Below are 18,354 nucleotides of genomic sequence, written 5' to 3' on the forward strand. Positions count from 1 at the left end.
AGAGACCCATATCCCCTGTGTATGTGTGTTGGTTATACCATTATGAGGCCTGTTCCACCCTGGTGCCTTCCCCCCAAATTCCATTACTTTACAATTCCTACTGATGTCATTCACCTAAGAAGTACCTTTGGACACTCTTCGGCACGATAAGTTCTGTGGTGCATGTGATAATGGTGTAGCTCTATAGTACAAATAACTAGATAGGTAGGGGTTCTAATCTCAGCACTGGTGACTTTGTGTGCATGTGTGTGTGTGTGTGTGTGTGTGTGTGTGTGTGTGTGTGTGTGTGTCTCTGTGTGTGCATGCTTGTGTGTGTCTGTGTGTGTGTGCACTTGTGTGTGTGTGTGTGTGTGTGTGTGTGTGTGTGTGTGTGTGTGTGTATGTATGTACATCCCCTTGCAGCAATCTAACTGTGCTACAGACACCAGCATACCTCTCAACCCCTCACAGAAAGACATCTGGTGAAAGCCATATGGGTAAGTGGAGCAAAGACCAAACACTGAGCAGAACCTTCGCATATTGCTGTGACATGCATGGAAAGTAGATGCCAGAACAGGCTGTACATTTGAATGCACTTTCCAAATGGTATGTATTGTTACATGACAATACCCGTCATCACTGTAATGTTTGTGAGTCATGATTTTCAAACAGTTTGCCAGAAAACCACAATGTTATGACAAATGAAGGTCAAATTTATGTCAAACATCTGGACAATCTGCAGACATGTGTAGAGGTCACAGGTATGGCCACCATCTCTACCACCCTGCAGGTTGCAGTCCATGTTTGCCAAGGTGTGACCTGTGGTAACAACTGAAACAATAAAGAGGTCTTGAGAATGTAGGACAACAAACATTTTATACAGTTGTCGACTAATTGCATAGAGCAGTTATTGCACATCAGAAGTACTGTAATGTTAAGACAAATAGTGTAAGCTAAAGTAATGTCACACAAATAAGTTGTCATAGTAGCAAAACAAAGTAAGTCTTGTGTGTTGCAATTGCTGTGGGTATGGCATGTCCTGCCAACTGTCATGTTACTACACGACATGTCCCACAGTTCACATTTGATAAGGTGCAACCACAATCTGTCACCTATGTATGTGCAATATGTAGACATGTGAAGGACCTGTGACTACCTGCTGCCCCCAATTACCCACATGTATATAGGCATGAGTGCTACCTGCCACCACCCACATATGTAGGTACAGCCTAAGGCTGTGAACTGTAAGTATTATGCAGTCTGTCTTTGAGCTACAAACTGCTGTAAACACACTGCAATGGGCCATACAGTGGGTATGGAATGGTGTCAAGGTTCTGGCCTCAAGCTGAATGCAGGCAACAGTGTCAGCATGTCATATGGCAAGGACATGTCCCCAGTATTTCCCATATCAGCACCAACCCCATAAATACACAGACCATGATGACAGACCTGGGTACTCAGGATTCATAGGTTCATAGGTTCATAGGTTCATAGGTTCATAGGTTAGTACTAAGCTAACTGCCCTTGCGAGCCATTTTAAGCCTAGCCAATTATCCCTTGTGAGACTCAAGCCCTGCACCTTGTGTTTGTAAGGCAAACACCTTAACCATTAGGATGGCAGCAATGTTGCATTCAGGCAAAAAGTAGTGGCAGTGGGAAGGAATTGTTTGTATATTGTTCACCACATAGGTAAAGGGACCCCATCCAGACAAAAGGTGGACATTACCTCTGAATAGTCCTCAGTCAGTACAGCATTACATTAGCAGCATGGCCGGTCTGCTATGCACCTATGCAGCCATCTGCAGAAACTGTAAAGTCTATGTTAACACCCACAAAGGTCAGACACGGCCCTCAGCATGCCTAGATGGCAATGTTGTGCTCAGCCCTTCAACAGCTACCCCATATACGAGAGTATAACTCTGTGTGCATTTCCAGCATGAGAGGCCTGACTTGCATATGAGATAGTAGAAACACATGCTGGAGAGTCTGGTTTGGCTCCCAGAGGCTGCCCTGTGTCAGAACTACACTCCCCAAACATGTCAAACACAGTACCATGCATACCCTCATCAGTCTATGTTGGGTGGATGGAAAAAAAAACATCTGTCCCTGTGGTTCAACCTGTGTTTAGCAATGGCAGGGGCATCAGGTGCTGCTTGGTGATACTGTTGGGGATAAAGTAATGGCTAGGCTTGTGATAGACCCAGGGCCAGTACTCTAGTAACCTCCTCTGTATCTACAAAGCTGTGGTCCTACAGAACACACAGGTGACATGTATGAAGGCTAGTGGGCTGTGTCAAGGGGTATGCATGCAAGGTTACACTGCCTGTCCCCATTGTCTCTCATGCACTGTTGCACGCATATGTACCTAGGTAAACATGTACATATACAGCCATACTTTGGCAATGAAAAGGTCATTGTTTTTCCACTCCGCCATATTCTGCTTTAGTAATGTCAGTAGCTCCTCAGGCTGTACACACACAGACACCTGGAACAGAAACAGAATAAGGTATGTGAGACAACAGTCAGCAGTACTAACAGAAATAATGCATCATGGCAGAAAGGTACACACACTTCGATGTGTACCCATGACAATTATCAGCAGATGGCACCTTACACAGCAGAACATTACTACACTACACACTGGCATATATTCACCGTGTGCATCAGACACATATTAGCATGTCTCTGCATTGATGGTATGGATAACAGGGATGTGGCACAAGTATCATCACATGCATAAGGTGTAGTGCGGGGTTTCCAAAGGCCTAGGGTGGGCCACACAGTTGACATCATGTGTGTGTTTGGAGGGGCAGTGTTCAGCTGGGCCATGGAGAGGAGCTGTGTGTGTCTGGTGGTGACCTGCATGTGATAGTGATGTGTGAATGTGTGTATGCACACAGTCAAGCCATGTGTTAGCCCTACACATGGGTATGTTGGACAGCCGTGGACAGTACATGGAAAGTTGTACAGTTCACCATCTCTGGCCATGGACATGGGAACTGGTTCTGCCAGGAGTGTCAGTGGCACCACCAGAACCAAGGCCAGATGTATTACTACTTCCTGACAGTGACTGCTGTCTGCTGGATCCATGTTCCTCACTATGGTGTGGACAGAACCCTTCCTTCAGTAGTGCTGGGGGTAGTACTGCCACTATGGGAGTGTGAATGTGCATGGCCATGTGGGCTGTCAGATGATGTTGCTGCTAACCGACGTCCACATGTCCGACGCCCTACTCCCACCACATGTTCAAGCACAGACATTGCATGGTTGAGCACTGACAATGTCTCACCCCGCAGTCTATCCATGACATCAGCAAATGACATACAGCATCAGCAATGCTGTGGAGGTCATCACGCATGGCAGGTAGTGTTGCATCCATGACCCTGAGCATCTGTCTGGTGTATCATTCACAACATGTCTGTGCCTCCATGATGGATGGAAAAATACATCAGATGACACCTGCTGTGACACCTCTGGCAGGGGATGGATGGACAGCAGTTCTCCTTTGAGCACCCATGTCAGTCTGCCTGTGTGGGACCTCACCAGCTCTCTGGCTGTGGCTAGTGTCTACACTCACAGATACCATAGTCACCACACTAGCCTGTTGTATGCCACCACCCTCTGACTGTCCAATATCTGTGGCTACTGGGGACGGGGTATGTGTGGGCATACTGACTATGTGTGGGGACATTGTTAGTGGAAGTGGGATGTCAAGGAATGGTACAGATTCAGCCCCGAACAACCCAACCTGTGCCCCATTATGACCACCATCATCAGAGTCTGATAAGACACTGACATCAGGTTGTGAGGGGGAGATACCCCAACCCTGATGTTCTCCTGTGAGGGGAAGACAACATATGTAAATTACTACCTGCACTATAATGTTTGCTGATACACACACACACACACACACACACACACACACACACACACACACAGGTGAGGTGGCACAAAGACATTATACAGACCACACTTTCTGAATGGTGACATGCACGACACACATTTGGAGCACAACGGATACACACTGGACAGACTGTCAACAACATGCAGTGCAGCTATGTCCAGTTAATGTTGCTACTACTATACACCTGTGAGATATGTGAGGAGTGCCAGTATCTGATGGACCTTCACCTAACACATAATGCACCCATGTATATAATACTAATGTACCTACCCCTGTATAGCACAGTGGCAACAGCTGTACAACAGTACATGCCATTATGTTACAGCTCCTATGAAGTAGCTCCTGTGATGACCAGTGTGATGCACCACAGTTAACCCCCACCACATGTGAACATGCACATATTGCAATATGGCTAAGCTTAACAGTTGTGTGCATGGAAAAGTGTCTGCCCTCAACGTGCCTACGGTATTGGTGAGCCACAACAAGACAGTTCCACACTCACTGGCTTCAGGTTGCTGTTCCCCAGCCGAACCAGAGGGACCTGTGTAGATGTGGGGGAAAGTATTGTCAGCACACACACATGTGGCATTGGTACAGGATAATATGTGCAATCATGAACATGTACAATACAAGCTGTAATACTACCCAAATTGTTGACATTCACAATAGGTGTGCACTTGTGTGCATAACAAAACCTGACCCACAAATGCAGTTTGACTTGACATATGCATCCAGGTATGCAAAGGCTGCCACTATGAATGCTACAGTATTGACATGATGCCCACTGGGGCCTTACCTGCATGCTCCTCGGCTGCTGACTCTGTGCCGCCCACCTCCATGACATATGTAGTGATGGTTTCCTGGGAGGTGGTGCTTGAGTAGCAGGTCCTCCACTTGTGCCAGCATGGTCCATGGCCACAGCTGCAGCCCTTTGCTGTGCATTGTGTACCAGGTCTGTGGCACGGTGTCGGACCTGTTTGTAGGTCCTGTCCCGGTGTCCCACATTGTTGATTGTTGCTACCAGTTCTGCCCACAGGGCAATGCATTCCTGCAGGTTTTACTGACTCCTTCCCAACAGTATCCTGTGATGGAGTCTGAGGGCATCGACGATTGCCGCAGTGTTAGCATCTGAGAAGGGCGGGCTGCATCTGCGGTACATCCCACCTGAAAGACATGAACAGGGGAACACATCACAGGACTGCATACATTGGCCACCATTATGTACAGACCATACACATTCACCTTTGCACTATCCACCACTAACACCCACATCACACCCCTGCCATCTATCAGTACAGTATGTGTGTGGGTATTGTCAACATACTGGCATTACAACGTGCATTGCCCCCTGATCCTGATGTTTCATGTTCCCTCCAATGAGGACCATTAATGTGCATAATCCTCCATTCATCAGTCACATCACACAGCACATGCAGCAGCTGGGGACATCACAGAGGTTCCCCACCAGGGAATACCAGGCCATCAAATATCTACTGTACGCCCGTAGGCTATAAGGCCAACCCTCTACGTGGTGTCATACATACTCCTCTGGAGTGACTTCACTGTGGCATGCAAGTTATTTATGGACTCTACATTGATGGGACTGCTGCATGAGTGCAAGTCATGCTCCACTGTAACACACACACACACACCCACACTCACACACACACACACACACACACACACACACACACACACACACACACACACACACACACACACACACACACACACACACACACACACACACACCCTCAATCTGGTGAGTGACCTGGACTGGCTTTGTTGGCAGCTCACATGTGTGTCACACACAATCACCCTGCGGTGGAATGGGCACCCTGTCCACATCTGGCAGGGTAGCTACTTAAACCTTTGCAGGTGTAACTTGGTCAGATGGATGATTAACAGCATATGCATCCTTGGGTTACCACCTGTGTGCCTGTTTGATGGGGGTCAGCTGCTGCCTGGGATACACATGAGCTGACATGTGGCCTAGCCATATGGCTGCTCAGAGCCCATAGCTTATTAACCTGAGATGGTACCAGGACTACCAGAAATGGCCTGACCACTGTGACAGACTGTGTTGTTATGTGTCCACACTCATCACTGCAATCGACTGCTGGGTGTCCCCTATTGGCAACGTTACAGTACCATGTCATCCAGCCTACATCTGACAAATAGGTGAGTGCTACCATAGGAACATCTGGGTACACAATAACAGAGAGCAGTGCATATGTGGTGTATGGTGACCTCCTCATGGGTGTCTGACATCTACAGTACCAAGATGTTTGCAGAATGGGTACATGGTACATGTGCCTGATAGATGTAGACCCCCCCGCCAGACAAATGTGTATTCCCGCACACTAGTTGGACAATATGTGATGGTTGTCCACAGAGTTTGGGGAATGTGTCTGTGACATGCCAGACCCCTGAGAACACAGCAATGGTACATGAATATCTGGTTGTTGTTGTGTCTTTCGGCTTTTCCCAGTTAGGGGTCGCCACAGCGGAACTCCGGTCCGCTAATGATTGGCAGTAGATTTTTACATGCCGAGTTACCAGCCCTGATGCACAACCTTCAACGAAGGTACACCCATTCACGCATGTCTCCAGACAGAAGACACTCTAGCTGAGAATCAAATGGGACAATGTCTTACTGTGAGGCGACAGCGCTACTGCACCACCACCGCAGTTTTCCATTCCCTTACGTTGAATGCTCAGTATGTATGCACTGCTGCTGAGCCAGAGCCAGCATCCCCCCACTACTAGTACCTATAACCTGCTGTCCTGCTGCAGGGGCTCACCAGGTATGCTAGCCATAGGTGTCAGGCAATCAGATACAGCTGTGATGTACACACTGACCTAGCCATAATATGTCAGGAATGGTCAGAGAGACCTGGACAATCTGTAAAATAATCCTGTATGACATTTGCAGACTGAGAGGGGCTCAAGGATAGTACATTATGTGATATGCCAGCTGTATCCACCAGTACATACTGTAAGTGTGATGCCCCTGCACTGGCCCAGTAATCAAGGTGCCTCAATCCTCACCACTATCACCAGTGAGGGACGTACACAGTGGGAGGATGACAAATACATACACACAGTAAAGTACAATTACTTTTCAGAGCACACAGAGATCACAGTCAGTCTGGGGCTGGTTTCTCCCTCTCTCTCCATATCCCCAATAAGACTCCCCACTGGCACAGCTATATGATTAAAATCTCAGCAGAGCACCCAATCCAAAACATCCATCACCCTCTCAGTCTGAACTGTGCTTTGTGTCCCTGCCCAAGTAGCTGACACACACACATACATACACACACACACACACACACACACACACACACACACACACACACACACACACACACACACACACACACACACACACACACTCCTGGGAAAGGCTGGCACAGGTTTACCAGCTATGACCCCTTTTGCCCACACTTAAAGGTAGTTTTGACTGCCACAATTCAGCTTTTTATCAGATACTGTAAGGCCCTTACCAAAGGGTGATGAATCATAATGTGTGATGTGCTTATTAGCCAAATAGTGAGTGTGACCAAGACTGATCCTATTGGAGTGGGCTATACAGTGTCACCGAATACACATGCAAGTACTCTAAAAGCTTACTTAGTTCTATACAGACCAGACACAATTACAAGGTTTACCTATATTTAATAATAACTAATAAAGAAACAAGACAATACTCAATCAATACAGTAACTATAGAGTTCAGACTCACAGGGAATAATTTCAGACAACATTGCAGGACAGTCTGAAATAATTACAGCAAACATATATGGTAATAGGTTCATAGGGTCATAGGATGATACTAGGCTATTGACCCGGAGGCCCTTATAGGCCTAGCCAAGATTTTTGCCCATGTTCCTTCAAAGTCAGCACCTGTTACCCCTGTCCAGCAGGGACACCGGTGGGATCCCAGGAGTGTATGTTCTGTTTCTCATCCAGTCATCCAGGTTCCTCTTAAAGAGGGCTAGAGAGGTACTCTGCATGACATGGGGAGAAGCTCTATTCCACAGATGGCCGAGTCTTTGGGACACAAATATAGCCCACAAACAAGTTCTATTCATGTCACAGACCAGATTAAGGCCTTGCAAACTTTCATAGGGTCATAGGATGATACTAGGCTATTGACCCGGAGGCCCTTATAGGCCTAGCCAAGATTTTTGCCCATGTTCCTTCAAAGTCAGCACCTGTTACCCCTGTCCAGCAGGGACACCGGTGGGATCCCAGGGGTGTATGTTCTGTTTCTCATCCAGTCATCCAGGTTCCTCTTAAAGAGGGCTAGAGAGGTACAAGTTTAGTTTGTCTTACGGATATGCAGCAACTCCATCAAGGATGGGTCGGACATGGCCTTGTATGCCAGACACGGGTCACCTCTGAGCAGTCTGTATGAGACTGAGTAGAGGGACAGGGCTTTTTGCCTGTCTGTATTGGATAGGTGCTTCAGATCCTGGATTTTCCTGGTCAGGAACCTCTGTGGTCTCTCCAACCGCTGCATGTCATGGAAGGTACATGCCAAAGGGTGCACTGTACTCCATAATGGGTCTGATAAGGGAGGAGTACAGGGATGTTATGATCTCCTTGTTCCTGGATGACATACCCTGATTTATGAGGTAGGCCATGTAGACAGTCTTCTGTACAATGGAGGCAATGTGGTGGCCAAAAGTCAGGTTGCTATCAGCCTGGGTGCCCATGTCCCTCACGACTGATTGCATGCTTAGTACATTGTTATTAATGTCATAAGTAGTGGGGATGACAATTTCCCCAAAGGGGTTATTGATGCATTTCTCAGCATTCATTTTGAGGCCATGCTTCTGGCACCAGTCATTAGTTTTGGTAAGACCATCTTGGAGGATGCTCACATCACTAGGGGAATTTAAGACAGCACCCAGCTTGCAGTCATCTGCAAATGTGGTCAGCCACAGACCACTGGTTGCGGCTTGCACTTCAGACAAGTATATGCCAAATAGTAGAGGCCCCAAGACTGATCCTTGGGGTACACCACTTGTTACGGGTCTCCTACTAGAGGTGGCTTCCCCTACTTTGACTGAGTGGGTTCAATCAGTGAGCCAGTTAGCTACCCATCTGGTAACATGTGGGCTGATACGTAGCTGGGAGGGTTTATGTATTATGCCCGAGTGTGGAATAGTGTCATAGGCTTTGGTTAGGTCAAGGTAGGCACTGCACACTGTCTTCCCCTTGTCCATGGCTTTGGTGACTGTTTTGAAGAAGTCAGCCATGTGTAACAGTCATGATCTCCCTTTGACAAAAGCAAACTGTGTGGGGTGTAGCGTTTGAAGGTTGCCAATGTTCTTGTTTATAAGGTCCACAATAACGCATTCCATGGCCTTGCAGATCAGGCCAGTTAGGCTGATGGGCCTATAATTGCCTGGGTCAGCGGATGCTCCACCTTTGTGTAGAGGGATGATGGTGTCTGTCCTCCATGCAGCTGGGATGAAGCTAGTGCTCAGGCTGTGGTTGAATAGGGTGTCTAATGGAACTGAGAGCTCATGCCTAAATTCATGTAGGATACAGGCAGGGATGTTATCAGGTCCCATGGAGACTTTATTTTTTGCCTTTGAGAGGGCATTAAGGACCTACTCCATGGTGATGAGGGGAGGGGGGCAGGGGCTGGGGCTGAGGATATCCTGGAGTACTGATGGGGGTGACAGAGGTTGATGTTTTTACTGAACCTGTCTACCAGCAGGTTGGCTGTATCTATGGCATTTTTGTATGTGGTGTTATTGACCATCAGTTTAGAGCAGATTTGGGTGTTGGCTTTGAGATTGGGGATAAATATGGAGAAGGTCTTGAGATTGTCCTTGGTGGATGTGGCCAATTTGTACTTGGAGTTAGCCTTAGAGGATTTCACCAGTGACCTTATTTGCTTGTTCAAACAAAGGAGAGATTGCTTCAAACTTGGCAACTGCTCCTTATTGGCCGTGGACAGCAAATACCTCCTTCTATTATAGACTTTGTTTATTGCTGCTGTCCACCATACAGGTTTACTCTTCCTTAAGGAAGATTATTTGGTCCTGTCAGGTATAGCTGAGTCCATACAGCTATGTAGGTGCTCATATATTTTCCTGGTGTAGGCTTGGACATTACTGCTAGTTCCAACTGAAAGGATGGTGGCTGTGCAGCTCCTTATACCTGTTCTGAAGAGATTGTAGTCAGTTTCGGACATGTTTTTTCATGTGACCCTGACAAGGGGGGGGGTGGGTCAGGGGAGATGGTGATTTCAAAAGTGATCGCTTTATGGTCGGCTCTTACCAAGGAGGATGACACTGTAGGAGTGCTACAGTGGCTACTCATATTGGTTAGGTACAGGATATTTTCACCTCTCATAGGGGTGTCGATCAGCTGATTCAATGCATTGCCATTAATGAAGTCATAGAATCTCTGGCCATTCATGTTTGGGCTAGAATAGGTCTTGCAGTTTATTGTTGGGTAGTTAAGGTCACCCAGAATCAGGGTAGAGGATTGAATCTTGATGGATTGAAGTAAGTCCAGATAGGTGGAGTGGGTGTCCTGAGTCATGGTTGGGGGCCTGTAGCTAGTTATGATTTAAATATGTGCTTTATCAACAATTAATTGCACTTGCAGCATCTTCTGTACATCATACTATTTGCCCAGCCTGGTGGTGTGTATGTATTTGATAAATATTGGAACTCCACCTCCTTTAGCTTTGTAGCCCTCCATTTGGTGTCTGAAAGTATGGTAGGATGAGTAACCTGGTAAGGTTGGGATGCTCTCTATAGCTTTGAACCAGGTTCCAGTGACTGCACAAATGTCAGCATCTTCCAGGGCAAGGAATGCTTGCAATGAATGCAGTTTCATGCTAAAATTCCTAGCATTTAGCAGCATGACCTTTAATTTTGTTTATATGAATTATTCATGTTGGTAATATTGTGGTCATGACTTTAGCTATGAAAGGCACTATGGGGGAGGCAGGAGCCTTTGCCAGAAGCCTAAAGCCCAAGGGAGACAGATAAAGGCCATCTGTGGCAAAGCATCGTGGTCTGTCACTCATGTACTGGCTTTTGACTGAGACAGCAAGGATCCTAGGTTCTTAATCTGATCGTATCTCTCACATATTGTGTTCTTAGGTGGTAGTAGTAGAGGGTTGTCTGTGTACATAAGGCAGTTGCTACACTGTTTCGCATTGTCTGTCCATGGTTATCAGAATCTGTGGAACAGAGGTCAGGGATAATAGAGTGGTTACTATCTGAAGAGAGTACCTACATCAATACAGTAGCTGGAGGTGAGGGCCTCACTCACACAGGAGTGCTGGTAAGAAAAAAATGTTTCTGAGGGTTAAAACAGCACAGCGGCAATGTGCAATAGGCAAACAAGCACAAACCCACACTGATGCTGGTTTTAAATACCACAAAAACAAAAACAAAGGTAAAATAGAGACACTGGAAATGACCAACCAACCCTTGTCCCTGAGCTCTTAGCTCAACACCCTGTGCCAGACCATTTCCAAACAGTTCACTTACTCCCTTTAAGTGCAGGCAGGCCCTGGCCAACACAAGTTGGCATAGCAGGAAACACAGAAATCACACAAACAGATCTGAATACAGCAAAATCTGTAACCAGACTATGCTAAAAATATTTCAACTCTGTTTAGGTCAATTTAGCACAGGAGAACATATACACACTTAAATATAACAGTAGCAAACAAGAGCAAACTGCTTTAAACAAGTTAACCAATTAACCAGTAAAGCAGCTCAAACCTGAGCCCTGTTCCAGCGGTGTTCAATCAGGCATGTTCTAACTGCACACTACTGCCACTAGGGTAGAGGAGAACCCTCTCCAAAAAAGATGGCCTGGATTACTGCTCAAGTTATACAAACAAAGCTAGATTCAGCAGGTCTGAATTTAGTCTATGCTACAGCAAACAAGGTGCACCAGTTTCAGAAATAAACAGTGCAAATAAGCAGGCACAATAAGCCTTTAACCAGCAATTCTCAGCTCAGAAGGGCAAAATCTACCCTCTCCTCCCACAAGACTGCAGACCACAAACCTTCTTAATGTAAAATAATTGGCCTGAAGCCCAAGTGGTTAAACCAAGAGGCTTAGAATATCAGTTACAATTTAATCAGGCTACTAACAAGCAGTAATAAATGCAGCAGAATAAGTTCAATTGAGTACTTTTAAGAACAGGCAGCAAAAGCAAAACAAACTAATAAAGCAGGAAGCAACACAAATACAGTAGAATTATTTTATTACGCTAAGTGGAAAGGGATGAAACACGATAATTTATATTTGGGAAACCAATTGGGGGGGGGGCTTTCCCAGATGCTCTCTCTCTCTACTCAGTAGAATAAGATGATGGGATGGGACTGGAAGGAATGTCCAAAATGAGACTTAGAGTAGGGGCAGGCAACTCAAAAGCAACCAAATTTAAGAACACAACAGGGAGTGGGCGAGTGGGAGGGGGAACTCTTCAAACTCCAACAGAAGAGAATACTTAAAACAAATGTAATACTAGAATAAGATACAAAATAGAAGTGATCAAACCTTGGATAAAGGGCTTCAAATCACCATGACATGCAGAGATGCCAGATACTCAGAGCACTGCCGACCACCCAAACATCAGGCAGATATACATTATTCCCATCTATATGTAAACAATTTTACATTTCCCTAGTTTCTTACTATTAGCAAGGCAAATGCAGATGAGTGGATGTTGTCAGATACACAGACACATACAACATGCAAAGGTCTTTCTATGAGACAGGTCTGAAAGTAATAATCAACATTAATGCTGGATTTGTTCAGATTACATCAGTGTGTGTCACCTGCCTTCACTTCCTAGGCTAACAGTGACTAACATACATTTTAACATCTCTGCATCAGAAGTTCATATCTGTCTGATGTTTGTGTAGAACTGGAAGTCATAACACAGTTAAACACTTTTAAATTTTCAACCTAGTAATTATTTATTTTTCAAAACAATACAAAAACCTCTAGCTGTAGACACTTATGTCTGCTTGCTGCACTGATACTGAGATAACACATTCATAAAACAAGGTCAGCTTATTTACTTGAAGTTTTGCAACTTACATCTGTATGTTTGAAGCTTCCAGATTCTACTATTAATACATACATTTGCACAGGTAATACTGTTCTTTGCCAGTACAGTAGACCGTGGTTACACTCTTGAAGCTCAGTCATACCTCTCAACCTCTTAGCACAAGAAATCTGGACAAAGTATGACAAAATGAGTGGGGGGGGGGGGAGAAAGGGCCATAACTAGGGACAGATTTTAAATATTGCTCCTATAAACGTCAACATTTGCTAGAGTAACAGGGTTTGTTTTGACATACATTTTCTGAGGGATTTGAAGTCTGCAACTCAAATGTATAGCATCATTTGGTGACATCATTCCTCATATCATCCCAGTGATTTGGCAGAAAAACACAAATGTTATGAGGAATAGGCAAAAACTATGAGGCAGCAACCTGGACATTCTTTGGAAATATGTACAGTTAAGAGGTATGTATGTCTGGCCATTGTTAAGAGACTTTCAGATTCTGTAGCAGTGCACTGTGTACATGTGTGTTGTGGTGAGTAAAGAGACAGACAGATGTGAGTGTCATAGTTCCTTTTCTGACTGTGCACGCTGCTACAGCTGATACTGGTCTATCAGCTGTGTATGTTTGTAGGGGCAGACTGAGACATGTCCCTTAAAACCTCAGCATCCCCCCAACCCTTTATGTTTGGCTGTTGTGTGGATGCCCTGTTCTAGGTATTTGGGACCAATGTCAGGTCTGTAGCAGGTAGTTGGACATACTGCTGCACGTGTAGCAGGCCACAGCTGCTGCATTCTGGCCAGGAGTCAGACTAGGGATTGTGAAGTCATTGGGGGAGAGCAAGTTGTAACTGTCAGTGAGGTTGCCGTGTCAGCTGTTGTGTCACAGCATGGCCTGGTTGAGTGTACTCACAACAGTCCAGGTGAGGCATGTGCCTGTGGTGCATATGTTATGTAATAGTGCCATCCACAGAGTGGTAGGCAACATATAGTACACATATTCATAATTATGAAATATGTCCCACCCTGCAGGCTTTAATGTGCTTCTGTGGGCAGGAGTGACTACAGTAGGAGCAACCAGTTTTGCTGGACATTGCATGACTCCATTATTCCTATGTTGTATTTACATGCATGTAGTTGTCGTGCCACACACTGGGCTGTGGGTTTCTAGATGTGACAGATGCTAGAACTGTAACAGATGGAGCTACCAAGTCATTCATATGGCAGGTGTATTTGTAAGACATATGTGCATGCATACAGTGTGTGACACAGGATTAGCATGGACATGTGTTCTGATGGGTATGAGTTGTGACACTGAGCTGTCTGTCATGCTTTTGTAACCCCAATCTGCACTGCCTTGCCAGTGTGTGCACACAGAGTAAGTTTTATGAGGACCCTGCCATGAACAGGGGCACAGCTGTGGATATTCAGCAACAGTCTGTGCAATTATCAGTTCTACCAGATATTGTAGGCCTCCCATACATCCAGCTGCATTTTATTTGTCTGTGTACTGGTTCTGTGTCTGTTTCAGAGGCCTGAGTACACTGAATATTGGGCCAGTATATATAGGAGTAGTGTGTGACTGGCAATCAGGATATGTTTGTAAAAACAGTTATTCTACTCAGCAGGTCAGTTGGCTAACTGGTATGTTGCTCTGACTGTAGTTCAGATGGGTTTGGGTTCAAAATTTGTCACTGATGTATTTTTTCACTAAAGTTACAGCTCTGTAGTACATGACATATTTACAAATACATCAGTAATTCCCCAAAGCTGATTTGGTATTGTGTTGTGTTGCTGTGACTCTGGTTCAGAAGGTCCTGTGTTCAAAACATGGCAGCTTTGTCTTTTTTCCCTACTGTTACATTTCCCTAACGTTAAATGACTGTGATCCATGATATATTTACAAAAGCATTGCCAATTCCTACAGTTGATTTGATGTAGTGGTGTGTTGCTCTGACTCTAGTGCACAGGGTCCTGGGTTCAAGACCTGACAGTAATTATTTTTTTCCGTAATGTTAAATGACTGTAATGCATGATATATTTACAAAAGCATTAATAATTCTTACAGCGGATTTAGTGTAGTGGTATGTTGTTCTGACTCTAGTACATGGGGTCCTGGGTTTGAGACCTAGCAGGGCTGGTTATTTTGTTGCTGGGCAGAACAGTGCCTGAATGAGATAGAGTGATTAAAGCAGTTTTAAGCAGGTTTAAGCGGGTTTGCACAATTTTGTGTGACACTAAGCAGTGGCAAGAGACGTTTAGCTTCCTTAGCTTTGCTTAGCGGTGCTTACTTCCACTTAAACCTGTGCTAATTCCAAAAAAGAAAAGAAAAAAGGGGTGATAGGAAAGTGGTGAAATGGGGGCAAGCAGGGGGAAATACATTATGAAAGGCAGCTAGGAATGTGCAGGACCAGTGTAGGAAAGGACCATAGCTCTCCATTTCTTGGCTAGCAACAACTGTGAATGATGTGGACAATCTGGAATTTGGAGCCTCACACCCCACAGGGAGGAGTGTGGGGGATATTAGTTTGTTGATTAATTGCTGAAAAGATTGATTCATGGCAGTGTACTTGGGAGCAAGATGGAGAGCTATGTATGGGACAACATTATTTTTGTGGGGACAGGTGCCCCCCCCTTTTTAAGGTGAGAGTGGAATGTCAGGGAAGGGTTGTAGGTACATTTGGGGAGGTAAGTTGGGTAGGAGAGGTTGTTTTTGCAGACAGACAAGACAGCAGACAGGGGAGGTGTAGGAGACATGAGGGGGGTAAACACCTTGGATAGGGAGGGTGGTTGGGAATCAGAGGGCCACATGTCCCCAGATGGAAATAGTGGGACTGAGGTTCCCACCCATGGGCAGCCACCACTACCTCTTCATGGCCCTGAAGGTGGCTGTGCTAGGGGCTGGATGACTGGGCCAGCCTACCCCTTGAGGTGTGCCAGTCTGCCCTCGATCTAGTGCAGGCATACATCCCTCTGGATGACCCTGCACACCATACCTTGGAACTGGTGTTGGGTGACAGGGTCCTCTCTGCACCTACGGCCATGGGGGATGGGCCCCGTCCACTGACGTGGTTCCACCCGAGGGTGGTGCAGGCCCAGCGGAGGAGGGATTTCGAGGTTGGGTCCCAGATGTGCTGGGACCCAGTGCTGTAGCCAGATGAGGTGGGACAGGTGGATCTGCTATGATCTGCCTACCAAAACATGCTATGGTGTTTTCAAGATGTATTGGTTAGTCATGAACAAAACATTTCAACATTAGTTATAACAGCATGCATGGGTGTTCCAATTAACCCAGAGCAATAGAATTTCAGAAACTGCATGGCAAACAGCACACATGCATAAATGGAATAACAGTAATAATTTCAACAAGGTATGTTAGTATTGAACCATTTAAATATATTAACAATAACAGGTCAAATGTCCCAACATTAGGTTTTAAGAACAACATACCCATAGTATATGAATAGTAATTATTGAAACAGATAAGGAGTGTGGTGGGGGGGGGGAGAGAGAAAAACAGTCCATTACTAACTGTATAGACTTATATTTTTCACAGCAGTGCTGCAAAAATACTCTACAGGCCTGCCCTCGCTTTACAACTACCTGAGGCCTATAGCTACCATAGCAAGTACATACCTGTTAATCTGTCGACCTGGAATACTATGAGGCAAGCTGTGACAGCTGTAGGTACATGAGTAGAGGGGACTCGTACATGTCAAGGTTACATATATGACTAACAAGGTGTACCCTGCACTGATGTTATGTGAGTGTGCTAATGACATACTTCTACTGGATTTATATCTGTGTGCAAGGTTATTGGCAACAGTGATCAGTAGCTGTGACAGCGTGACACTTGAGAGACATATCGGGAAGAGTGCATAGTGTATATAGCTATCCTGCTGTCATTTGTTGGCATGGGGCTGGGCACTGGAACATTTGTATACACTTTATTAGTATACCCTTCATACAGCTAATACAATAATTTCTTTACCTGTGAGGCCTGTGGAGAAAATATCTGTTAACACTACCTGGCAGTTTCTACAAATACTCAGGATTACTTGTGTGTCACTATGAATACATCTTCGTATTAGTCCCTGGATCCAAACTGTGGACTGTGTGTGCAAATTTTAACAAGAGATATATGTATTTCTCATCATAGTGAGCTAATGGGGCACTGCTGTTTGCTACTTGACTGATTTCTGCCTACAACTCACTTGGTAACACATTCTGACCTTATAATATAAATGGAGTGTCACAGTGTCATGTGTGGTAGTGAATGGTGTATTAATACTTTGCATGCAGGTGTACACATTTAACCCTTAGTGTATGTGATTATGTGTGATCTGTACAGACAATAGCACACTGCTGGGTTGCATACCCAACCCATGCACATTTGCACATCATATATTTGCAGTCTTGTATTAGTTGTCCTACGTGGCCCTCCATGCTACAAGCCCTCACGTCTGCAGCTGTGGGGAGAAAACACACCATTATGCATATCTGTCTATCAGATATTCATGCTATAATTTGATATATAGTTTCAGAGGTGTGTACTAGGCTAATAGCCCTGGAGCCTTTACAAGCCTAGCCCATAGGATTACCCTGGCATCGTGCCACCTGACCTTACTTTCCAGTGCATCTGTTGAGTAGAGACACTGGAGTGATCCCTGGGGTGAATTTTCTATTTCCTTTCCACTCATCAAGATTTCTCTTGAAGAGAGGCTGTGAGGTGCTCTGTTTGACATGTATGGGAAGTCTATTACATAGCATGAGCAGTCTCTGGGTTATGAACCTGTCTCTCCAACACATTCTGTTGATTGTGGTAATGAGATTGAGGTCTCTGGAGCGTGCGGTGTGGAGGGATTGGGATTTCTTTAGATGTAGCATTTCCAGCAGAGCTGGGTCAGACATGTCTTTGTAAGGTAAACAGAGATCGCCTCTAAGTAGGCAATATGAGACAGAGAATAGTTGAAGTTTTTTGAGTGTGTCCATATAGGGCAAGTGTTTAAGGCCTAGGATCCTCTTTGTAAGGTACTTTTGTGGCCTCTCCATTTGTTGCAGGTGTCTAGTGAGGTACATGCCAAATGGCTTAAAACAAAACTTCAGCCTAAAGTTCTTAGTCTTCTCTATTCCAATGGCAGACTATCCAAAAAGACAACTTGAATAAGAAAAACTCACTTTAACAAAACAGCAAAGCTTTCGGGGATAACCCTTCTTCAGTGTTAGTCAAACAGTAAATGAATTTAAACATTCATACATATACAAAGAACAATCACAACACATGACACAGCCATCCTATAAAAATATATTTAGAAACCACACTAATTAAAATTTAAAAACACAGGCATTCAATGGAATTATATGTGTTAACAAAAATACATTTTGAAAAAATGTGCAAAGC

The sequence above is a fragment of the Protopterus annectens genome, chromosome 4.part1, assembly GCF_019279795.1.
Source record: "Protopterus annectens isolate FY-2018-M chromosome 4.part1, PAN1.0, whole genome shotgun sequence".
NCBI classification, from domain to species: domain Eukaryota; kingdom Metazoa; phylum Chordata; order Ceratodontiformes; family Protopteridae; genus Protopterus; species Protopterus annectens.